Source organism: Camelus bactrianus, chromosome 7, assembly GCF_048773025.1.
Source record: "Camelus bactrianus isolate YW-2024 breed Bactrian camel chromosome 7, ASM4877302v1, whole genome shotgun sequence".
In the NCBI taxonomy this organism is placed as follows: Eukaryota; Metazoa; Chordata; class Mammalia; order Artiodactyla; family Camelidae; genus Camelus; species Camelus bactrianus.
This window is the reverse complement of record NC_133545.1, coordinates 80,389,353-80,405,925: the sequence shown is the minus strand read 5'-3', so window position 1 is coordinate 80,405,925 and position 16,573 is coordinate 80,389,353. Positions and strand designations below refer to the sequence as shown.

The 16,573-nt window shown below is 34.1% G+C and overlaps 1 protein-coding gene and 1 pseudogene across 3 annotated transcripts in view; one reads left to right on the top strand and one right to left on the bottom strand.

The window, feature by feature from the left end:
* Positions 1–16,573, bottom strand: part of CDK13 (cyclin dependent kinase 13) — a 104,217-nt gene that overhangs the window by 41,941 nt on the left and 45,703 nt on the right. The window lies entirely within an intron of this gene.
* Positions 15–7,277, top strand: LOC141578193 (large ribosomal subunit protein eL31-like; annotated as a pseudogene).

The window sequence follows — 16,573 nt, the reverse complement described above, 5'->3', positions numbered from 1 at the left end:
GAATAATTAATACATTAAAGATATTATTCTTACAACTTATCTGTAGGTTCAAATTTTTTACAAAACAAAATGCTGGGGAAAAAAATTAATCCTTGAAAAGAACTGCTACTTTGTCATTTAATAACATTCATCCTCATCTCTCTGAATTTAGTATCAATAACATCCTAAGGAAATAACCTAACCAGTTTTCTTCTCCTAAAGGAAACTGCTATGATATAAAATTAACACTGCTGATTTCCACATTACATAGTTTCCAGATATGACTAATGCAAAATAAATTCTTAGCTGTTTTACACATGAACAAATTATCTCTCAGCAGAAGCTGAATAAAATCAGTATAATTCATCAAAGAAAATGTAAAGATATTACAAGAATTGCTTTTAATAAAAAAAGAGTCTGGGCCCTGTTGGACTTTAGATGACTTGTATTAAGTTTTCAATAAACATACATTTTAATTCTGTTTATGTAGCTCCAGAGCATTTGAAAGCATACAAATTACAACTTTATTTTATAAAACCAGTTTATTAATCCTACTACTAAAAGCTAAAAGAGCACATAGCACATACACAACATACATATGAGAGATTCAAAAATCCTAAATGAAACTTTGAATCCTAAGCCATATTTACAAACATCTCAACCAGGCAATTTATCAACTCAAGAATGGAAAAGCTAATAAATTCAATATATCTATCTTTCCAAGTAAAAAGGCTATCAATATACCAAAAAAATCATCTGAAGAAAGTTCACCATCAATTCCTAATTAAAAACTGAGCTAATATACCTTGTAGTAGCCTATAATGAAAAAGCCAAATGTACATGAAGTATAAAACATACAGTGGATTTCAAAAACTTACTTACTATAACTGAAAAAGAATATAAAATATCCCAATAATTTGTTTTATTGGTTACATACTGAAATAATCTATTGATATACTGGGTTAAATAAAATATTAAAATTAACAGACTTTTAAAAATGAGACTAACAGATTATTTTAAATTAAAATGTCTTAAATTCTATTTCTATTAGACAGTACTGAATTACAGGTCAAAGAATTAAAATAAGACAGCTAAAATGATCTCTATATGCAGAAGACAAGAACTTTTGGTCTCTGAAAAGGACACAAACATTCAATTAAAAAATTGTTAAAAACTGTGACAATTTAGAAAAATAGCAGTAAACGCACAGCAGTCATTAATATAACTATCATTAACAGAAAAAAAAAGGAAGTACCCATTTCTAATTTATTTAATTTAAGAAAAGCTCAGAATCCTTCAAAGATAAATTATAAAACACTCTTAAAAGGCAGAAAATTATATGTAAAAAAATGGATACATTCTCAGATAGGAAGGCTCAACATGATAAAGATGTTGATTTTCTCTAAGTAATTTATAAATTAAACAAAGCTCAATCTTTAAAAAAAAAAATCTCATTTTTCCCCTACAATTAGATAAGTTGATGTTATATTACATCGAAAAATAACTAAGTTAGAATAGCAATGAAAACACCTGAAAGAGGAGGGGGGATGGGCACTAGGCTCTACAGGCCTAGACAATTTAAGACAGAACAGTGAATTTCTAGATCTAAGAAGTGTGATACCGGTAAAGGAACATGCAATAAAACAAATTCAGAAATATACTCAGGTACATACAGAACTTTAGTAAATGATAAAGATAGCATATCAATTTGGGGACGGGGGGTAGACTGACTTATTAATCAGTAACATGGGGAAAATGAATAACCAGATAAAAATAGTTAAAACTGGCGTGTTTCTCATAGTATATCCAGCAAAAAAAGCAAATGAACAAGTCCAAAATACAAAAACTAAAACCATGTAAGTATTTAAAAAAAATAAATTCCTTAATAACCCCAGGGTAGAGAAAACTTTTTCTAACTAGAGAGAATGAAGATGCAATAAGGGGGAAAGACTGATAATATAACTAAGTAAAAAAAAAAAACTTACTGCATGGCTGAAAACACTGTCAGCAGATTTAGAAAAATATAATAAACAGGCAAAAAATCAGTAATACTGAATTTTTAATGCTTGAAATAAAATTAAATGAAAAATTAAGAAGGCATTCAAATTACCCTGTATTAAGGGATGTATTTATTATTCCTATATTTTTAATTTGTTTCTATTTTTATCACAGTTACATATTTATATAGTTTTAGGCTACGTTTTCAAACTACGAGTCATGAAATCATTTTAAAACAGTTTTCTATTGCCTGATATTTTTTTTCCTACATTGTATTTAAATATTAATAAAATCTTATGTAGTAATATTTTTTATAATATAGCATGTCAAGTAAAATTTCATTTTGGTAGGGATTTATATACATACATATGCTTAGAAAAATGTCCAATATCAAATTCTAAGAGCAGTTTATCTCTGTGTAAGCAGAGGGGTGATTTTTACTTTCTTCTTATGCTGCCATTTTCTGACTCTTCTACACAGAAAACAAATAAAAATTTTAAAACACTAATAATACGCCTAATATACAAATTGATAGGGAAAAAACAAATAACCCAAATGAAAGAAATGTCATGTCACAAGGAAATGAATGAACACAGAAAATCAAAACAGTAAACAACTGTAACATATTTCATAACTCACTAGTAATCAGGAAAGTACTAAGCAAAGAGACAATGAGAAACCATTCTCACCTATCAGACTGACAATATCCACTGATGTCCAAATGAAAAAAACCTCGTACACTGCTATAATTTTTTGGCAAAGGAAGCTGACAAAGAAAATACTATCCTTTGACTTAGATATACCACTTACAGAAGAAAACCAAAGGAAATAATAGCACCAGTATGCAAGGTCACATGTGTAAGCCCATTTCCAGTAGTACTGTTTGTAATGGGAAAAGGATGGGGAAAACTGAGTGCCCATCAAGAGAGAAATGGTTGAATAAATCCAGTATATCTCTACCACAGCAAAAAAAAAAAAAAAAAAAATAAGAAAACTTGACAAATATGTCTGAAGGATACAGGCTCACTAAAAAAACAGGCCAAATCATAGGACTATAGAACACTCCCTCCCACCAACTAACTTACCACCATACATATAATAAGAGGGGCAACAACTGAAAGAACTGTACATCTCAGACCTTATTTAATAAGTTTCCGGGGAAACCAAAAGACAACAGGGGAGGAAATCTTAGCCTCCGACACAGCTTCAGCAAACAGTAAGCACAAGCTAACTGCGAGACAGATAAACATAAAACTTTACATAAAAGGCGATTTATCTCAGTTCCTTTTATCCAATACATCATGTCTGCCTTTCAACAAAAAATTACAAGGCATAGCAAAACACGGTCTGAAGAGAAAAAGCAAGCATCAGAGATAGATCAGATAAGCAGAGAAATTGGAATTATCACACCAGGAACTCTAAGCAACCATGATTAATATTCTAGGGCTCTAATGGAAAAAATAAACATGCAAGGAAAAAATTAACATGCAAGTAGTACTGTAAGCAGAACAATGGAAATCCTAAGAAAGAATCCAAAAGAAATGCTAGAAATCAAAAACACTGTAATAGAAATAATGTTTCTGAAGGGCTCAGCAACATACAAGACACAGGTGAACAAAGAATCGGGTGAGCTTGAAGGTATGTTAATAGGAACTTTCAAAGCTGAAATGCAAAGAAAAAAAAAAAAGGAAAAAAGAATACCCCCAAAATGTGGGACAATTACAACATGCAGTAAACAGAAATATTAGAAACCAAAAGAGAGCTGGGGAGAGAAAGACAGACAGACAGACAGAGAGAAAGAGAGAGAGAGAGAGAAACAAAGGACAGAAGAAATACTAGAAGTAATAATGAAATTTCCCCACATGATAAATATCAAACCACAGACCTAGGAAACTTAAAGAACATAAAGGAAGGTAAGTATCAAAATATCTACACCTAGGTATAATATATTCAAACTGCTGAGACTCAAGACAAAAAGAAAATCCTGACAGAAGCCAGAAAAAAAAAACTTTACCTATACACTAACAAAGATAAAAAGCATACTGGACTTCTCCACAGAAACTACACAAGTAATTAAGAGAGTGAAATGAAATATTTAAAGTATTGAAAGAAAAAAAAACTATCAGCATAAAATCCCATACCCAGCAAAATTATCCTTCAAAAGTAAAGGAGCAATAAAAATGTCCTCAAACAAAAACTGAAGCAATCTGTCACCAGTAGATCTGTCTTGCCAAAGTCTAAATTCTTCAAAAAGAAAGAAAATCATATTTTCTCAGATTGAAATAACGAGCGTTAGAAAAGAATGAAAGCAAAATAAAATCTTTATTTTTCTTATTATTAATCAACCAAACAGTTAACAGTCTGTTCAAAATAGTAATAGTAACAATGCATTCAGTGATTATAGCTTGTGGATAAATGAAATGAGTAACAATGTTATAAGGGATGGGAGGGAGGAAATGGGAACACTCTGTTATGAGGTACCTATACTATATATGTAAAGTAGTATAATGTTATTTTAAAGAGGACTTGGACAAATTTTAAGTGTACATTGCAAACACAAGGGCAACAACTAAAGAAAAATTTTAAAAGCACAGTTGATATGCTAAGAAAAGAGAAAAAATAAAGTCATTTAAGAAGACTAATTAAGACAAGAAAAGGCAGAAAAAGAGTAGAAGAAAAACAAGTAAGGGCAACTAATAGAAAACATAAATATGGTAGATATTAATCCAACTATATCAACAACTACCTTACATGCCAATGGTCTGAAATACACCAAATAAACATACAGAATGGTAGAGTGAATTTAAAAAAAGACCTAACTGTATGTTGTCTACAAGAAATCCACTTTAAATATAAAGACAGATAAAAAGTGAAAGAATGGCTTTTTCCAATCCAGGGTCCAGCAGAATGGCTCCTGCGAAAAAAGGTGGTGAGAGAAGGGATGATCCACCATCAACAAGGTGGTAACCAGAGAATACACTATAAACATTCCCAAGTGCATCCACGGAGTGGGTTTCAAGAAGCATGGGCCTCGGGCACTCAAAGAAATATGGAAACCTGCCATGAAGAAGATGGGAACTCCAGATGTGCGTACTGACACCAGGTTCAACAAAGCTGCATGGACCAAAGGAATAAGGAACGTCCCATACATATCCACAGGTGGTTGTCCAGAAAACGTAATGAAGATGAATATTCACCAAACAAGCTCTATACTGGTTACCTATGTACCTGTTGCCACTTTCAAAAATCTACAGACAGTGAATGTGGATGAGAACTAACTGCTGATTGTCAAATAAAGTTACAGAACTGCAAAAAAAAAAAAAAAAAAAAAAAAGTTAAAGAATGGAGAAAGATATACCATACTACTACTAGTCAAAAGAAAGCAGGAGTAACTACGTTGTATTTCAGACAAAGCGGACTTAAAAGCAAGAGAAGATACGAGGAACAAAGAGGGACATTACATAACGATAAAGGAGTCAATTCTCCAAGGCATAATGTTTAATGTGTCCACTCCTAACAGGGTAAAAACGTGTCAGGAAAAAACTTACAGAACTGCACTAAAGTTCACTATTATAGTTGAAGATTTCAAGACCCCTCTAACATTAACTGACAGGTGCAACAGGAAGAAATCAGAGACAAAATATTTGAATTGAACAGCACCACCCATCAACTGAATCTAATTTAGGTCTATATTTCATTCAGCACCAGCAGAATATATCTTCTTCTCAACTTCACATGAAGCATTTACCAAGAGAGACCACATTCAGAGCCATAAAACATACCTAAACAAATTTAAAAGAATAGAAGTCATACAAAGAATGCTATCGGACCACAATGGAATTAAACTAGAAGTCAATAACAGAAATATAGTTGGAAAACTACAAAACGGTTTTTTTTAAATTTCTACATAAAGTGGGTTAAAGGAAAAGTCTAAAAATAAATTTTTAAGAATTCTGAAGTAAATAAAAATAAAAATGCAACTTACCAAAATACACAGGATACAGCAAAGCTACTGTGGAGGGGACAATTATAGCACTGAAAATATGTATTAAGATCTAAAATCAATAACCTACACATCCACCTTAGGAAACTAGAAAAGGAGCAAATTAAATTCAAAATAAGCAGCACGTCTCTGCTTACTGACTGCTTAACTGACTCTGTCCCTCTCAATATATATACTTAAATACATATTTCTATTATTCATCTATGTATTTTTGTGCATAAAGGTCTTTAAGGATATATAACCAGCTTTTAACCCTGGGTTGGGCAAGACATAGCAAAAGAAAGTGGGAAAGTAATTTTTTTACATATGTTTGTATTATTTCAATGATTAGTTAAAAGTCTTTAAAATACAAGAGACTTTAAATTCAGTAAAAGCTGGTCACAACAAGCTCTATACTCACAATCAAAGCAATAAAATGCAATGAAAACACCCGAGGGGGAGTAAATTACTGTGTTACTTGCAGTTCTTTTTTTTTTAATTGAAGTATAGTTGATTTACAATGTTGTGTTAGTATCAGGTGTACAGCACAGTGATTCAGTTATACACAATATATGTATATATAAAAGAAAAATGTATATCCCTTTTCAGATTGTCACTTGTAGTTCTTATTCCCTTCACTGAGTAGACAGTAGTCATTATTTTTCACTGTAATTAGGTTGAATCCTTAAATGTCTGCTCCACCAAAAGGTCTGTAACCCTTGACAAGAAGTCAACTCAAGCATCTGAGGCCTGGGAATCACAGTTGGGAAACTGGTGGAAGCCCTCCCCCATCAACCCCAGAACAACCCTGCTACTGGGGCATTCTCAGACCACAGGTTATTTTAGGATGGACCTCCCTAATCCAAACCTCTTATTCCAGTTTCAGTCAAACTTGCACTGCATCTACAATCCAGGGCACAGTGACTTGATCAAAAAGGTAATTTATCCATCTTCTAAATATTCTATTTTGTTTTGGGTATGCAGTGAAACAGAGTTTTCAAAATCCTATGGCAAGAGTGTAGGTTGCCTCTCTGCATTTTTCTGTACTGGCTCAGAGAAACATATTGGCTCTGTCCTCAGACTCCACACCATCTCAAAGTGACTGCTGCAGCAGTAGCCCCTTCTTGCTCTCAGGCTCACAGGTAAGAGGGCCTCGGTCTACACATGAAATCTCAGGAAAAGTCTCAACCTTGTGGACAAAACAACTGTAAGGCTCCAACTGGCCAGATCTAAGTGACATATTTCTAGGAGCTAGAAGTGAAGTCAGCTCCATAGTTACACGGACTAAGAAGAGATAAAAGGTGGAACAACAAAAACAAAAAAGCTCAGGGCTATGGTAGGAAGTAGGGTAAACTGGTGGTAGGAGACACCAAAACATGTCCAATGCAGTATCTACCCCAAAGTAGGGCCAATATCAAGCTATATTTGAGAACCATGCTGCCCATTCAGAAGGCATTAGTCACAAGTGCCTATGGAGAACTTGAAATGCAGCTGAGATGAGATATGCTGCAAATTCTGAAGACTTAATACAGTTGTCCCTTGACATCTGTCAGGGATTGGTACCAGGACCCCCCACCACATTACCAGAATCTGCACAAGCTCAGGTCCCGTACATAAAATGGCATAGTATTTATATACCACCTTAGCACATCTTCCCATATACTTTAAATCCTCTCTAGAGTACTCATAATACCTAATATAATACAAATGCTATGTAAATAGTTGCCATGGCTTAGCAAATTCAAGTTTTGCTTTTGGGCACTTTCTGGATTTCCCCCCCCTAAATATTTTCGATCTATGGTTAGTTGAATCCACAGAGGCAGGAACTGTGGATAAGGAGGGCTGACTATACAAAAAAAGGTAAAATATCTCAGTAATTTAAAGATATTCATTACACACTGAAATAATATTTTTGGACATTTTTTGTAAAATAAAAATATTATTAAAAATAACTGGCAAGAAGAAAAATGTTCCATATATTAAAAATATTTGGTGCAGGGCCAAGGGGAATACACTAAGAAAATAAACAATAAATTCACTGACACACAGATTTAATTAAGTGAGATGACACCAAATTGTTCAATAATTTCAAAATAGCATTTCAAACATGGCCAAAATATTATGGAAAATAAGGTGAAATCATAGCTAGCACAATTTGTAAAAACGTGTTTTAAAATTCTTATAGAAAGATTATTCTTAATGGGGAAAACCATTTCAAGAAAAGGATGTGAAAGACCAATCTACGTTCAATTCTCCATCCTGCAAATGATCTGTATTAACATAAATCCTACTTGTTCAAGGGTAATAAATCTGTAATGGCTGGAAACAGACACAAGGAATAAGGATGGTGAATGTGGACAAAAAAATCCCTCCAAGTTTCCATTTGTAAATACTAATTTAAATTATTTCTAATTATGTATTTTATATAAACTCTTTATATTCTATCAGTTATTTTAGAATTTTACCTTTGTGCGACTATGTGCAACAGAACAGTCAACAGAAGTTTACTGTTTCTAAATACAAAGATGAATAAGAGTTACTGACATTAGGAGCCCCAAAAGGTAACACTGCAGACAGATAGGTAAACAAAATAATTGTATTAATAATGCTTTAATTGATAGGCTTAAAAATACAATGGTATCCTGAAAGACGAAACCTGATTGGGGAATCAGAAGAGGTATTTAAGCTGAGATTTAAAGCAAAGCTGGGAGCAAGCAGGTTGATGGGTCAAGGGACATGCTCAGTTTGAGATACCTTTGTGAAATGTGAACATAAAAATATCCAGCAAACAGTTATCTGGAGCTCAGGTCTAGAAACATTTTTATGAGGTAATGGCACAGAGCCTGTGACAGTAACAACCTTAAAGCTATGACAGTGTCAGGGAATAAAAGAGAAGACCACCAAGGACATAATACTGAGGAAAACCAACACTTACGGATAAGGCAAAGAAAGGGCTAATGATTAAGGCTATGAAGCAATACTCAAGAGAGGGAGAAAGCAAATCTTACTAGAGCTTTTTCAGAAAAGCTAGAAGACACTCAAGAAGCAAATCAACATAATAAATTTTGCCCACAAAGTAAGAAAAAACTGAGAAATTACCACTGCTGTGGCAAGAGCTCATGAGTGAAACCTTATCTTTATAAAGTGGTAGAAAAATTTAGACCAATGAGTAAATGAAACAGTGAAGAAGTACAGACATCAAGTGATGATTACTCTTCCAAAAAGCCTGGCAACAAAGGAAAGGAACAAGATAGAGTAATGAAGACACAGCAAATTCCAATCAGAGAAAGATTTTTTGTTTTAAGATAGGAGAAATTTGAGTAGGTTTAGTGTTGAAAGGAAGGAGCCAGTAAAGAGGGAAGGGGCTGAAAACACAGAGATAACACACAACAAAGTTTCCAGGGACCTGAAAGAATGAACTTAAGCAGGAAGAAGAATACTACTTCCTCTGAGACAAAACAGTGATGTGAACGCAGAGTGACGTAAGCGCATGGAAGGTGGGAAGCTGAGAGAGTGAATTCTCCTAACGTCTTCTCTTAAGAGAACAGGAATCTTTGCTTTGTAGAACAGAAGAATGAGCAGACTAAGGCCCATCCAGCAGCCCTGAAGTCCCAGCTCTGTAGATCATGAATCTGGGGAGATAGTAACTCACATAGTTGTATGATTTTTCTCCAGCACATTCGGCTTAAAAAAAAACTGATCAATCCAAGGTTGAAAGTTAGGGCAGGAGTAATAGAAACATAAATATCCCTGGCAAAAGTCTTAGAAAAATCATTAATTATGACTCCAAGTATCTTTATTTCATGAAAATGTATAATCAAAAGTAAAACATAAGTTGCATTAGAACTTTGCTTTCGCAAATTCAACATCAGAAATAATCAAGGAAGAGAAGTTAATGGAAATGACTTAACAGTTCTGATTGTAAAAGGGCTGCAAAAATTGCATTGTTCTTTACTTAAGAAAATAAGTAAAAGACTAAATATTTGTAATGTATAAAATTTCAAGTTATTTATATGAAACTTAAAAAATCTGCCCGAAATATGGAAAGAAAAAGAAAAAGAAAGCAAAAACATTTCTTCCTGTGGCCATCTTTGCCTTTAATCTGTAACTGCTGGAAAACATTTCCCGCTTTCATAGGAGGAAGTAAATTAACCTATATTATTAACTATACAGTATCACTGAGGGTGACTGGAGACATTCCTACACTCTTCTTTGACCCTGAGCTCTCTTCAAGTTGGAGCGGAGAGAAAGAAAATCCTTTTTCCTATCCCTTTAACCCTACTCCAGCACAGCCCTAATATTCAGCTATTATGACAGAATATCCAAGACAGCCAGGGTCGTACGCATTAGAATGTAAGCGCCATAGGACAGGGACCCTGTCTATCTAATATACTAACTATTCCCAGCACCTAGAACAATGTACTGCGTGTAACAGGTGCTCAACAAATATTTATTAAGTAATTTCTGAAAGTATTCAGGAATCTTATTTCGGCGGTTTTATTTACCCAAAAGTCACATTCAAGACTGCATTTCACACAGGTAGAAGAAACAGAAAAAAAATGTCTGGGGGTAGGTTGGGATGTGAGTGTTGGCAGAGCAGGAAGGAACCTATCCTCCTCTCTTTCTCATTTGGATTAGTGGTAGAAAACCTAACAAGGGATACACGCACATTACACATTACAAGAAGTTGTGGCTGAGAGTGGTGGTAGCAATAAAAGAGAAACAGATCAATTCCTGAAATGGCAGAAGAGAGAGGCTTATGATCATTGCCAGCCTGAAACCAAATACCTCAAATTCAGAGGTGTTTATGCCAAAAAGAGGCCCAAAGGAAACTCTGGCTCTCAAACTCTGAAAATTTGAGAGCTCCTGGTTCTTCACCTGAGGGTCTCCATTTCTAATTTCAAGTCTCCAAGGCTGCCACTAGTGATAATGAGCTGTAAAAGCAAAAGTACTCCCATTACGTGAAAGGTGATAGGAGCAGAAAGAGTAGAAATTCACTTAGTGTCACCACAACTGACAGTGGAGGGAATAGGTGTGTACCCAGTCTCAATATTCAAATTTCCAACACATTTTCCCCAAAATATACTGCAATATATCAAAGTTAGATTTTCCACATCGTATTAAAACCAAAGTGAAATGACTATCTGCTTGAAAAAGAACATTTTTAGTCACTGTTTTTCATGTATCAGGTATTGTGTGCATCATAGAGTGATTCTGACTTTTCCTGTATCTCATTTCCTTCTCTGTTTCTCATAGAATTTTTGAGGATTAAATGAATTAGTATTTGTAAAGAGCTTATTAAGATAGTGCCTAGCCCACAGTAAGCATTATTTACCTTTAATTAACTAAAACAAATATTCATTTTTCAGATTTGTTAAGTTTTTCAAACTAAATTTTCAAAAAAAATTTATTTGGCTCTACTTTTTTTAGTGGTGTTTTCATAACTAATTCTTTTGACCTACTCCAAAGAGAACTGTCGAGAGTTAAAAGATAATCAAAATTATTTCTAAAGACCAGCACATGAACTGATTTGGGGGGAATTTCACACTAATTTAATTTGTAACTTTATAATTTATAACTTTTTGATATACTTAAAGCAGAATTACCTTCAGTTACCTTACTTTAAAAAAAAAAACCTACAAACTATTTTACCCATAGCCATATTGTCACGACCTTAAAAGCATACTTGTTACGTTTAAGCAACTTGTATTTAGTTGTTATTATTTATTATTAATCATGAGTGCTCCACTGAACTCCCATGATTTAATTCAGCTTCTGCTGTAAGAGTTGGATGTACAGTGAGAAGTATATGCAATCTCAATTACATTCTGGGACAAATGCAATGAATTAACATTTCAGGGGCAGCACGCCAGTCCAGCCTTTCTTATGCAATGAAATATACTGGGGGAGGGAGGAGCTTTAAAAATGAAGATTAAAGGTGTGTAAAAGTATCAATGAAGGGAATCCAGCTTGGCAAAGTGATTGCTGCAGAAATGCACATGACATAATAAAAAGAATCTGAACTTGTGATGTTGAAAGCTTTCCAAATTATATTAAATCTAGAATATAATGTAAAATTTCAATTTGCTTTCAGAAAACTCATGTAAAGCCAGAGACAAATAACAAAAAAACTTTCTGAAGTACAAAAATCATTCAATTCCTGTTATCCCAAGTATAATAGGGACAAATCTTTTTGAGTGTATAACGGTTTTAGAAAATCCCATTGTATACTAAAATAACCCAAAACCCCCAAGTCAAAAGTCTGGTACCTGAAAACCCACGAGTGAACTGAACTTAAACCCTATGAACAAGCCCAGTGATGGAAGATCAGTCAGTAAACAATTATTATGTTCACTAAAATAAAACACCAGTTAGAAAACTAAAAAAGAAGGTATGAATGCAACTTTCCATATCCTAAATTAAAAATGGTCAACTGCATTGCCTTGCTGACTCAGCATATTTGGGAGCCAATTCCCATCTGTCCTAGAGACAAAGACTAACTTAAAGGAAAAAAAAGTTTGCATAAACTTTACTTCGCATAGCAGAGCAAGTATTTCTCAATCTTCTTACATAATACTCTAGTGTCTTCAGATTTCATATAAAGCCAATGAATTGATCTCTCCCTCCCTCCTAATAAGCTCCTGAGTTCTGAAAATGGTACTTTTAACTGCTTTTCTTTTTATCATATTCTAATTTGGAGGCATTTTATGTTAAGTAGGTTCTCAGCAACCTTCCCACTGATGACTGATGTACAGATGTGCAGGCATAAGCACATTTTAGAAGAGCCATGGGAAGCCAAGACTCCCTCTCACTAGATATCAACAACTGCCTGTCCAAGCCAGGCTACAGTGAGAATGCAAAAGACACTATGGATGGCATAACTTGGGTCTCTGATGACATCCTTAGCCACCGAATCAACTAACACTAAAGCCTACCCAGTCTCTGGATCTCTTGATATATGAGGTTATAGATTTCCACATGGCTTTAACCATTTCAACTAGATCTTCTGTTACTCTCCTGAAATCACGCTAAGTGAGATCATTAATTTCATATATCAACTTGGCTACACTACAGGGCTCAGATGCTTGGTCAAAACCAGCCTAGATGTTGTGTAACAGTATTTTTTAGACTTAATTAACATTTAAATCAGTAGACTTTGAGGAAAGCAGATTACCTTCAATAATGTGGGTGGCCTTCATCCAATCAGTTGAAGGCTTAAGAGAGAGGACTAAGGTCCCCTAAAGAAGGAATTCTGTTTCAGATTGCCTTTGAACTCAACACTGCAACATCAGCTCCTGCCAGAATTTCCAGCTTGCCAGTCAGCCTTACAGATTTCATTCTTGCCAGCCTTTACAATCATGTGACCCAATTCCTCAAAATCAATCTCTCTATATATATTTACTTATCCTACTGGTTTTATTTCTTGAAGTAGTAAGTTCAACAGTTTTCCTTAAGTTTATTACATTTTAAAGAAAAATTTTCACAGCTTTGATGAATTAACTGACAACTAACTGCACATATTCAGAAGATACAATTTAAGTAGTTTTCACATACGTATACACTTTTGTAAGACTGTGGCTACAATTAAAATAATGAACATATCCATCACCCTCAAAGGTTTAGCTGTGCTCCTAGAATACATCTGTAATACAAAAATTGGATTAAACTTTATATGTTCATAATATAGAGACTAAAAAATTTCCCTTATTATCATTTAACTTTTACGTAATTTTAATAGCTATATAGTAGTCCATAGTAATATACCACAGTTCTGTTCAATAACCCTCTACTGATAGATATTTAAGTTGTTCCAACACTATGCTACTAAAGCAATGTTATGAAGAACATTCCTGTAGCTTTATAGATATGTAAAGTCATGACTACTTCCTTATATGCTTCTAAAAATAGAATGGCTGATTTACAGGACATACTACCTTTTAAGAAATAATGATTATAAAGTCAACATTAAATCTTTATACAGTAGTTAGTATGTGCCTACCATGCCTTAAATACTCTCTGAAAGTTATACCAATTTTCACTCTCAAGCATTGCATGAATATACCTCTCTATGATCCTATACACTGATCAAGTGTTTAAGAAATCCTTGCCCTTCCCCAAATGAACCTCAATGTAATTCTAGTCAAATCTCCACTGACGAGTTTTCACACCTCATTCTCATTTAAATGCATGAAAATATGCAAGATCTTCTTTTAGGGGGAGAGGGTAGGAGACCCTTATCTACCAGATATTAAAATGTAATATAAGAGGGGGCCAGCATTAGCTCAGTGGTAGAGTGCATGCTTTTAACATGCACGAGGTCCTGGGTTCAATCCCCAGTACCTCCACTAAAGAATAAACAAATAAAAAGATTAAAAAAGAAATGCAGTATAAGGTTGCAATAATTAAACCAATGTGATATGCTAGCAGAGCATGCAAAAGAATCAACAGGAGAGCCCAGAACATGAGGTACCTTATTAAACATGGCACAAAAGAACAAAATAACAATGACTCATATATCTAAATTTCTTGAACTAAAATAGAAGTGGAAAAAAAATTCAGGAAAATATTCTTAGGATTTTCCAGAAGGCTGAGCTTTCCTAAGCATCAGACAAACCACCTTCCCTCAAAAACCCCCAAAACTGACAGATGACCATATACAAGATTTAGATTTAAAAAGAACATAGAAAAACAAAGTTATGGGCAAGTAACAGAAATGGGAAAAATTATCTATGATATGTGAAACACATGAAGCATTAATATCTATATTTTAATGTATCTCTCCAGTTGGCAAGAAAATGTCAAAGCAACAGGCCATTCACAGAAAAAATGGCAAAAACATGAAAATATCTTTACCCACACAAGTAATAAAATAAGTATTAACTTCTCTTATGAGATGGACAAAAAAATGTAAAATCAATAATGTACTGTGATTCAGAAAACTAGGCGTTCACACAAAATTTTAATGAGAATGTAAACTGGTATAAGCTTTCTTATAAGTTAATTTGGCTGTAACTAGTAACATAAAAAAGAAGTGAATCATTTAACCTAACAATTCTACTTTTAGGAATGTATCTACAGAAAGACTCAAATAACACACAGATTTACATTTAATGATGTTTGATAAAGCACTGCTAATAGAAGCTAAAAACCAGTAACCTAAATACCCATCTACCGGGGAAAGCCTAGTAATACCCAAATTACAAACCTACAGAACACTATCTTGTTTTCTTGATTTTTTTTTTTCCAAATGGAGGTACTGGGGATAGAACCAGGACCTCATGCATGTAAAGCACATCCTCTACCACTGAGCTATTGCCACCCTCCACCTTGGTTTTTTTCCATGGCTACATGATACACAAAAATGTCTGCTTTACAGAATACTGCATATTATGTCCTCATCTTTGTCAAGTATGTGAGTAAATAAGGTGTATAGTTGTTTTGCACCAAAAAAGTCTAAAAAGAAGCCACTGGTGTCTTCTCATTGTTGGCCAAATGTCAGAGGATCTATGCATATGTCGCTCTTCTACTAATTTATGTTTTTTACTTCAACTAAATACGTTATTTTTATAATTCTAAAAAGAATCAAGTGAGGGTTATTTTTGAAAAACACTAACAGTTTTAGAGATCATACTAAGTGTGACAGAGAGACAAATATCATATATCACTTATATGTGAAATCTTAAAAAAATGATACAAATCAAACTTGTTTACAAAACAGAAACAGACTCACAGTCATAGAAAACAAACTTATGGTTACCAAAGGAAAAAGGGGGGAAGGATAAATTAGGAGCTTAGGATAAACAGATATACACTACTGTATGTAACAGACAAACAAGGACCTACATAGGGAACTATATTCAATATCTCACAATAACGTATAGTGGAAAAGAATACAATTTTTTTAACCTATCAAAAACTGGTAGTGTGTGTTTTTTTAAATTGAAGTATAGCTGATTTACAGTGTTGTGTTAGTTTCAGGTGTACACCAAAGTGGTTCAATTTACACTGTCTTACATTAAGAGCGACATCCTAGTATGCAGGTTGACTCTATGGTAAGCAAAAGAAAAAATGTTAAACTACTAAAGAGGTGAAAATACTTCAATATTATCCCATTTAAGCTTCATAATAACCCCCAAAATATTATTATTTCCTTGTAATGCATCAGGCTCAGAGACACTAAATAATTCGCCCATTATTACACAACTACTAAATGGCAAAAGTAAAACAATCCCCCAGGTCTGAGTGTCCCATCCCTCTTTTCACCGTGAAGGAAAAGGGGTTATTAGCTTCTTCAGAAAGGGCTGAAAAACCATAGAGCAATGTAATAGCTATCTTCTATTGCACGGAACAGTGATGAGGCATGCCCTAAACGGTGCCACTGTCACCCCGCACCGCCTGCCTTTCCCCACCGCAGAATTTTAACTGCAGAATTCTTTCTCTTTATTGATGGCCATGGTATTCTGAACATCAGATCATATGTTCCTTAACTTTCTCCCTCTGTTTTCCATTTCAAACGAATACCCTGGCTTCTGCAATTAGCATCTGTCTTACTGCCTGCTACTGAGCTTCACTCTTCTGACTTCCATTTCCCCGCCTGGGTTTGAATTCACTTTT